General features: G+C 43.1%; 1 long non-coding RNA gene across 1 annotated transcript; it reads right to left on the minus strand.

Annotated features, from left to right (window-relative positions):
* Window positions 1–96: 96 nt before the first annotated feature.
* Window positions 97–8,618, minus strand: LOC134520710 (uncharacterized). The gene is made up of 3 exons (XR_010072521.1): window positions 8,396–8,618; window positions 1,194–1,416; window positions 97–467 (listed from the first exon to the last, which is right to left on the minus strand). It is a non-coding gene; the product is annotated as an uncharacterized LOC134520710 (long non-coding RNA).
* Window positions 8,619–8,633: the final 15 nt, after the last annotated feature.

Consider the following 8,633-nt stretch of genomic DNA (forward strand, 5'->3'; position numbering starts at 1 on the left):
GACCCCGGGCCCGGGGGGCACCGCGACCCCGGTGGCCATTTTGAGGCGGCCGAAGCCCGGGGGAAGGGCAGCCCGGGGCGGCGTGGCTGTGCGGTGTTCGGGGGTTTCACGCGTGTTTTTGAGGAATGATTGAGCATTGAGCCGGCAATGTGCGCTCGCAGCCCAGAAAGCCAGCCCCGTTCCGGGCTGCATCAAAAGCAGCGTGGCCAGCAGGACGAGGGAGGGGATTCTGCCCCTCTGCTCCGCTCTGGTGAGACCCCACCTGCAGTACCGTGTCCAGCTCTGGGGCCCCCAACATAAGAAGGACGTGGACCTGTTGGAGCAGGTCCAAAGGAGGCCACAAAGATGCTCAGAGGGCTGGAGCACCTCTGCTATGAAGACAGGTTGAGAGAGTTTGGGGGTGTTCAGCCTGGAGAAGAGAAGGCTCCGGGGAGACCTTATAGCCCCACCCAGCATCCGAAGGGGACCTACAAGAAAGATGGAGAGGGACTCGTTATCAGGGCATGTAGCAATAGGACGAGAGGTAATGGCTTCAATCTAGAAGAGGGTAGATTTAAATTGGGTATCAGGAAGAAATTTTTCACTATGAGGGCGGTGAGACACTGGCACAGGTTGCCCAGCGAAGCTGTGGCTGCCCCATCCCTGGAGGTGTTCAAGGCCAGGCTGGATGGGGCTTTGAGCAACTTGGTCCAGTGGGAGGTGTCCCTGCCCATGGCATGGGGACTGGAACTAGATGATCTTTAAGGTCCCTTCCAACCCAAACCATTCTGTGATTCTATGATTGGCAAAGCAGGGCTGGGCTGAGCCCCAGGAGGTGCCGGCAGCTGCCCCGGCTGTGCCTTCTCACCCCACTCTTCGCCCCTGAGGGCCCACACGGCCGAGGCCCATGGCCATCCTGCATGCCCGCTCTCAGCAGGTGCCCGCCTGCTGCTGGGCAGCATTGGCCTGTGGTCATCGTATATGTGTGTTGGCTTAAAGAAGCCCCCAAGAGAAAGAGTTACTTCCTTGGCAGTTGCCTCACTTGGGCGGTGCGAAGGCTGAGTTACAGGGGTGTGGTGCAATACCAGGTTTTTCTTTGTCCTGCGTCAAAGGTAGCTCATCCACTACTGAGTGATGTGCATGTAAGGTTTAATGCCAGCTTTTCTCTGTTTTGGCACTACCTTGTCCGTGTTTAACCAACAGAAACACGGTACCTGTGTTGCTTGGCACCATGTGGCAGCCAGCTCCCTGCAGCCGAGCAGCTCCCAAGGCTGTCAGTGCCTTGCCAGCACGCTGTTGAAGGTACCATCTGCACTTTCCGGCACTTGGTTGATCTTCTTTAAGGTCCCCAAGGGAATTCAATTTAGGGCAGCCATTCACTCAAATACTCCCTCAGTTTTCAGTGGTTTTTTGTCTCTTGCCATCTTCCAAATACAACTGTAAAACATGGTACATTTTATATCCTTTCTCCCCCTTCTTAAAAACAGACAACTTATTTCTTCCCTTGTTACGGTTACAGTTGTAACTGCAATGGGCGATCATCGTAGGACACGCACAAGCCTAGAGCTGCAGGCAGAGGTGTGTACCGAACACTTTTCTCAGATGGTCTAATTGTTATGTATACAATTACAACCTGAGAATAATTGTTAGGGGTACATCTAGTGTGGAAGTCTATTTCTGTTCCACCTTTGTGTGCCAAAAAGCATGTCTGCGTTTTCTTACTATACAAGTTGATACGATAAAGATACTACCTTTACCTACAAACGCTTCTTGGGTCTACTTGCCTTCTCCACAGCTGTTGGTTCTTGTGTTAGGAAGGTTTTCTAGCAGTCCATTATACATTGACAGTGGTTTGTGGTTTTCTTTATCTTAAAAGATAAAATTGTCTTTTCATGGTACAAGGGGTTAAATTTCAAAGAAAGATACTGTCTCTAAGTTACATGATGTTTTTCCTTTCTACGTATATTTTTCCAAACCCAAATAGGCAAACTAGAATTTGAGATAAGTTTGCAGCTGCAGGGGCATTATATTAATCTACTCTGTAACTGCTGCTTTTCCAAAGTTGCAATAAGTTGAAAAACTTCCATGTTTTAACTCGTAAATAAATAGTTTAATATAGCCATACAAAGCTATTTCTTTCAAGATCTGAGTGTGGGGTACAGAAATAAGAGATAAGAAGATACAGACCTACTAATTTAGGAGACAATGCTGTTAATATTTTGGTTTTCCTGTTATGAGAGGGGTTATACAAAAAGTACATTTCCATTTTCTAATGTCATTGGCAATTATTTTGTAAGAACTAAATGACAAACAATGAAGTTTAGATTTTTTTTTAATTGAACTCTGTTACACTCTGTCACAAATATCTATAACTTTCTGGTCACCTTCACAGTGTTTTTGAGGCTTTTGGTTTCATTTTGTTAGGCTTGTGACTGGCATAAGAATGCTGTCTTCCTTTTTAAGCACAGTATGTTCCAACCCAACATTGGTGCATCTTAGCACCTCTGCTACCAGAGGTACTAACTCACACAAATAGGTAAAAAACTCATCCTATGCCTCCTGATTGCAGAAAAACACCACAGTTTATTACCTGTAATTAAGCAAATTATATGTAAATACAATCTATTTTATATTCTGTATTTCAGGGAGCAAACTACTGGAAACTGTGGTCTTTTACAATTGCAGAGTATCCTGCCTACTAGGACTGCGCACGTTGCTGGAGCAGCATGGTGAGTTACTCTGTGAAGGAACAGCAAGTTGTATTTCCTCTGGCAAAGGAGACAGAGAAAACTGCTGTTTAAGGAAATCACTCTGGCAACGTTCTCATGTTGAGAAGTGCCATGTCATATTATTAAAAGTGCCACATCCAAAACTGATAAAGGGATGATTCACTTTTACACAGTGGATGAAGGAACTGATTCACTTTTATGCAGTGAATAATACAACTATGGAAATAATTGCTACAAACAATATGGGAAACTGAGCACCTTGCTTCAGAAGTGGGTTTGATGTTTCTAGAGGCAACAAGAAAATACAGAATCGTTTTGCAGATACAGTTTTGACCAGTATTAGCTATCTCGTTTTATGCGAAAGATATAATGTCTGAGACATTAGAAAGAGATCTTGAGTGCCATAATTATCCCACATCTCCCTCTTGCAGGATAGTTATACTTTTCTCTGCAACCTGTAGTTTTCTAGGCTTTATCCCATCTGTTACCTACTGAGATTGGGCAGACCCCTGATTTGCTCTACTCTCACAAAAATTTTCTTTTTAATACTGGACAGCAAGGAAAGGTGAAACCCTGCTTGCACAGGTCATGTGATGTCTTTGAAAATCAGTTTAGGCAGAACTGGTGCAAAGGGCTGTGTAGAGCCAGGTCTTTTGTTTATTCTCGGTTTATTCTTATTTAGCTAAAGTAGATTTGAAATAAATCAACTTTAATGCATAGGAGCGTTCACACAGATTGCAAGATCATAACCTACTACATTTCAAATTGGCTTAATTTAAAGCCTGGCAGCCAGTGTACGTAGACAAGCTTTCTCTGGGAGCTTCAGGAATAGGCAGCGGAGGAAGATAGTTGGAATAAGCTTTGGGCACAAAGTGTGTTTAAATACGTGCAAATAAGAATCTTGGCTATGGTTCTGCTTGTGGCTTGGGAACATCATTCCAGGAACTGTCTGGATGTTACATACTGCTCAAGAAATTTAAAAGCTAAGATAACTTTCCATATTGAGACTATATATCTCCCTATCTTGCACAGTCTATAGGAAAAATCAAACCTCTGTCTTGTATTTAATTTTGAAATAGAACACCAAGACCTGTTCCAAAGGACAGTAGGAAAATTGCATAGTTTTGTTTCAAAAATAACAATGATACAACCTTGCTTATTGCAGATGGCTGTCATTGCAGGTTTGACTCATGAAACTAATTTGTGGACTGCTGAAATATTCTTTCCCTAGATACTGATGAGATCAGTTACTGAATAAGAAGCAGCTCACCTACCCAACCACTTTATAGCTAGAAACAACTGAATGATGAGTGGAATGCTGCCATCCACTGGCTGGCTGCGCAGAAAACTTGTTGAACTTACATTTCTTTAAGGGAAAATTAAAAAGTACCTGGTGGTGTTTTCTCTTTTTTTAACACGTTTAACTTCCGTGTTAGGACTTTCTAACCAGCTTGTATGATGACGGGTTTAATCTACAACAAGGTTACCTCAGAAAGAAAGGAAGGAAGAAAGAAAGGAAGGAAGGAAGGAAGGAAGGAAGGAAGGAAGAAAGAAAGAAAGAAAGAAAGAAAGAAAGAAAGAAAGAAAGAAAGAAAGAAAGAAAGAAAGAAAGAAAGAAAGAAAGAAAGAAAGAAAGAAAGAAAGAAAGAAAGAAAGAAAGAAAGAAAGAAAGTAAGTTAGTTCTTAGTCCAACAGATAATTTTTGGCTGTAATGAGAATTAGTTTTCTAGAACTCCACAGGGTGCAGTGTGATGGAGGCACTTGACCCCTGAACCAAACTAGTGCTAGTTTGGTACAGGCTCAAAAGGAGGTAAAGGCCTGAGCTGTTAACAGGCCAAGAACTCCTCTGGTTTCCATCTGTTCTCTGAAAACCCACAAAGGAACAGAGTGACACCATAAGCATCGATGCATATGAGCTTGGAACACCGATCATGTGATTAACACATGAATATTCCAATACTTCTTTATCAAGGAACCAATAAAGTTGTGTGTACGAGGAATCTAATGCGTACCTTTCCCATGGAGTGTAATTTGACTACAAGGCAACCACTTTATTCCATAAATATGACAGCCTAAGTGAGTCTTCTTTGAGCTCTCCCTACTAGGCAGCTTGGCTGCGTGGCAGTGATCTCCCCTTGACTGGGATGCCTCTCAAGGTTGCTCCTCAAGTCAGAGAGACCTTTCACCCATGGCAGATCTCTGGTAAGCGACCGATATCGCACATAAACTTGTAGTATGGTAACTTTGATTTGTGAGTTGGTAACTTTGATTTTGTCTTGGTAACTTTGATCTGTGCCTTGGTAATTCTGAATCATTGTTCAGATGATTGTGCTGTACAGTAATAGAGTGAACCTTGCCATCCAACTTCATTAAGTCGCACTTTTACAACATATTAAAACCACTTTTGCTGATACCCTTGACAGTGGTTCTTTAAGTGTTCTAAGTCACCCATTCACGACACCATGTGGAAGGAAAACAAATGCTATTAGCTGATCTGAGGAGCCCTGCATATGGAACTATTTTGAAGCACGGAGATAGTACTACTTTAGACACTATGCTGAAGCTTCACAAGCAAGCAGACACGCAGGAAGAGAAGAATCTAATCAAATGAGTTCTTCGAGCCATGTCTCAACCAGAACTGATTGAAGAAGTTCTCACCTTTGCACTTTCAGAAGAGATACCTCCCCAGGACACGGCATCTGTTATTGGTGTTACTGATCTTGCTGGTGACATCCATTTTTTTATATTTTGTCTTTAATGACTGGCAGGTCCCTTTACACAGGGGAAAAAATATCAACAGACAAACTCACACCAGCCACCATCTTTTCCATGGATTAGATTGTGCATTGGAAGGCTGAGCTCATCTGCTGATTCATTTTATCAGCCAGGACAAGTACGTAAAAACTCAACCAAAGAAATGAGTCATGGAAATGGGAAGACTGGATGGAAAAAACCTGTGCTTGGGAAGAATCTTAAGCTGAGGTCTGTCTTGTGCAGGCGAGCAAGAAAGGCAAATCCCAAGAAGAAATATCACCCTTTTATGGTTAGAAGCCTTCTGTTTCCAAGCAGTAGTAACGTATAGCAAGTTTATATCCATGTATCCTTGTCTAGAATTCTTCCTTCAAACAGTTGAGTTTTTCCCCCTCCCTGGTGACTAAACACTTTCTTCCCACCAAGGAAATACAACACCATAAGTAGTTGAGTTCCTGGCAACCAGAGAGATGTCTTTTAGCTCTTTTATTGATTTGAGAATACTCTATTGGATCTGCAGCAGAGCATTCTTGCCAAAGGTGGGCTAAGGACCATCTTCTTAGACGCTTTTGCTGGATGCACTGTAAAAAGGCACTGAATGTAGACTAATTAAAGTTTCATATTGGGATTTTTGTGTGTTTTTTGGGTTGGGTTTTTATATATATTTCAAAAAAACAGCACAGACCTCCTGTTTTGGAGCAAATCACTGCTACTGCCTTTTTACAAGCTGTTATCTCCTCACACCATGGATCCTGATCACCCCCTGTGTCTCCATTTTCTTCTCTCCCCTCCCCATGCCTTTTTCCCCTTTTTCCAGGTAGCACATCAACAAAGCCTGAACTAACTGACCTCATAAATCTTATTAATGATGTTCCCTCAGTTCCTCCCTTTCAGCGCCAACACACAGGGCTTCAGAAGCAGAACTCACTAGTTAGGAAAGTGTGGTTTTGGCTAATAGGGCAGGAAGTAAACAGTAACCAACAGATGCATTTGATCACTGGGGAAATAGGTTTAATTTTAAAGACAAAGGAAAGTGTCCTGAATGCACCTAGGTCACTGTTGTGAGGACATTTTGTAACTCAAGCTAATGTGAAAACACTGTCCATCATCATCAGACACTACTCTCTTCCACCAGCACTTGTTCACAGTGGGTTTTGGCTCTGAGCAGACACGTGCATAGCCTGGTGTCTGATAGTAGTTCAGTAAATAATGGATGAATTCATCAGTCTCATAAACCTTTTGCTTTTTGCAACCATCTTCATCAGACACTGTCTGTGTGGGAACTACACTCAGTGCTGGGTCATCCCTCCCATCGAGGGATTCGATGACCCTGCAGTCTTGTGTAATTGTAATCAGTAAAGGTCCACAGCCAAAGGAGTTGTACACGTCTCTGCCGGGCGGGCGGTCAGAACTCGGGGCTGTAGAGGGATCATTCCAAATTGTCCTGACTATATGGCAAGTAGATGCATGGAAGTTACTCACATCTCCTTCCTCACTATGTAAGCTGCCACCTTTTGGGGTTAATGGGCACTTAAACTCTTCCTTATGTTTCACCTCTTTGTGTGTATGATAATGGGAGTTAGTTAGTTCCCGATGTATGTCTTTTAATGCTGTTTCAGAAAAGGAATCATCAACAGCAACAGGAACTTTGAATCTAATGCTTCATCCAGTTGTAATTTTGTTAGCTCTAACAGTATTATGCTTATTTCTTATAATCATTCTATATGTAAAAGTTTGGTATGTAATGAAGCAAATAGTTCTTGTTCATCATGTGAAATCACCCAATAATGTACAAAAATAATATGTAATATTTTATGCTAAAAGCTGTTTGCTTACCATGGATCTGCTAGCGTGCTAACATGGTATGTCAAATGTTTATGGCATAGAGGCAAGAGGTGACCGTACCACCACTCTATGACGTGAAGTTGACTGCAGTCACAGGGTGAAGTGTGATGGGTACACTTGACCCCAGCTGTACTTTGGTTCCGGCTGACTAAGGAGCAACATGCCCTGTGGTGAACCTGCGAGCTGGAGAGCTCCTGGCTCACGTACAAGGGAGTAAAGGTCCCTCGGAAAGATATTTCAAAAGGTGGTTTCGAAGCCCAAAAATGCAAGATACCCAAAGTACAGAACAAGATACCAGAGCCAAAATGAAGACGTCTGTCTTGTCTGTACTGCTGACTGGAAGCCACCTACTTCACTCTATAAATATAATCACCATCAGGATGAGCCCAATTTGAGCTCTCCCAGAATTGCAGCTGGACTGCGTGCCAGGTGACTCTCCCCTTGAGCAGGGATGCCTCTCAAGGTTTGAGATCCTTTACCTGAGAGTAAGGGATCCTTCCTTGCCCAAGGCGGAGAGATCCCTTACTTGTGACAGATCCTCAATAAGTGTCTGATAGCATGCTGAATTAATACTAATGAAACATTACTAATCCATGTAGCTACTCAATATTAATTATTATAAACTTTGTATAGATAATTCCATTAAACATTTACTATTGTCCCAGTCTGAGACTAAGATTGGACCTAGCTGCACCTAGGTTCCCTAAGGAATTTAGAAGGCAAGGAGGTCTACTCTGAACCTTGTGACTCAACATGAGGGTCTTCCCCACTCTTTGAATTTCTTCCATTAGACATAAACAGTTGTCCAAGTCAGAGGCTAAGATTGGACCTGGCCATCAGAAGTTTAGAAAGCAAGGGAGTCCACTCTGAACCTTGTGACTCAACAGGGGCGTCTTCCATACCTTTTTCATCTCTGGTCTCTATGTGAATCATTCTAACTCGATTCTAACTCAATTTTCCATTGTATGTTCCTTCCATGCAGTAATTAGTAAGGTGAACCTTGCCATCAAACTTATTGAACCTGGTAAACCACTGTTAAACTTTGTTAAATTTCATTGAATTTATTGAACTCTCTCAAATTATTATTTTACCTCAATAAAACATACTGCTGCTTCTCTTGAGTGAGGTGCATTCCACTCAGCTGCGACACCCTCCTCTGGACCCACTCCAACAGCTCCATGTCCTTCTTACACTGGGGGCTCCGGAGCTGGATGCAGTACTCCAGGTGGGGTCTCACCGGAGAGGAGCAGGGGGGCAGAATCCCCTCCCTCGCCCTGCTGGCCACGCTGCTTTTGATGCCCGGGATACGGTTGGCCTTCTGGGCTGCAG

This window comes from Chroicocephalus ridibundus, chromosome 9, assembly GCF_963924245.1.
Source record: "Chroicocephalus ridibundus chromosome 9, bChrRid1.1, whole genome shotgun sequence".
Classification (NCBI taxonomy): domain Eukaryota; kingdom Metazoa; phylum Chordata; class Aves; order Charadriiformes; family Laridae; genus Chroicocephalus; species Chroicocephalus ridibundus.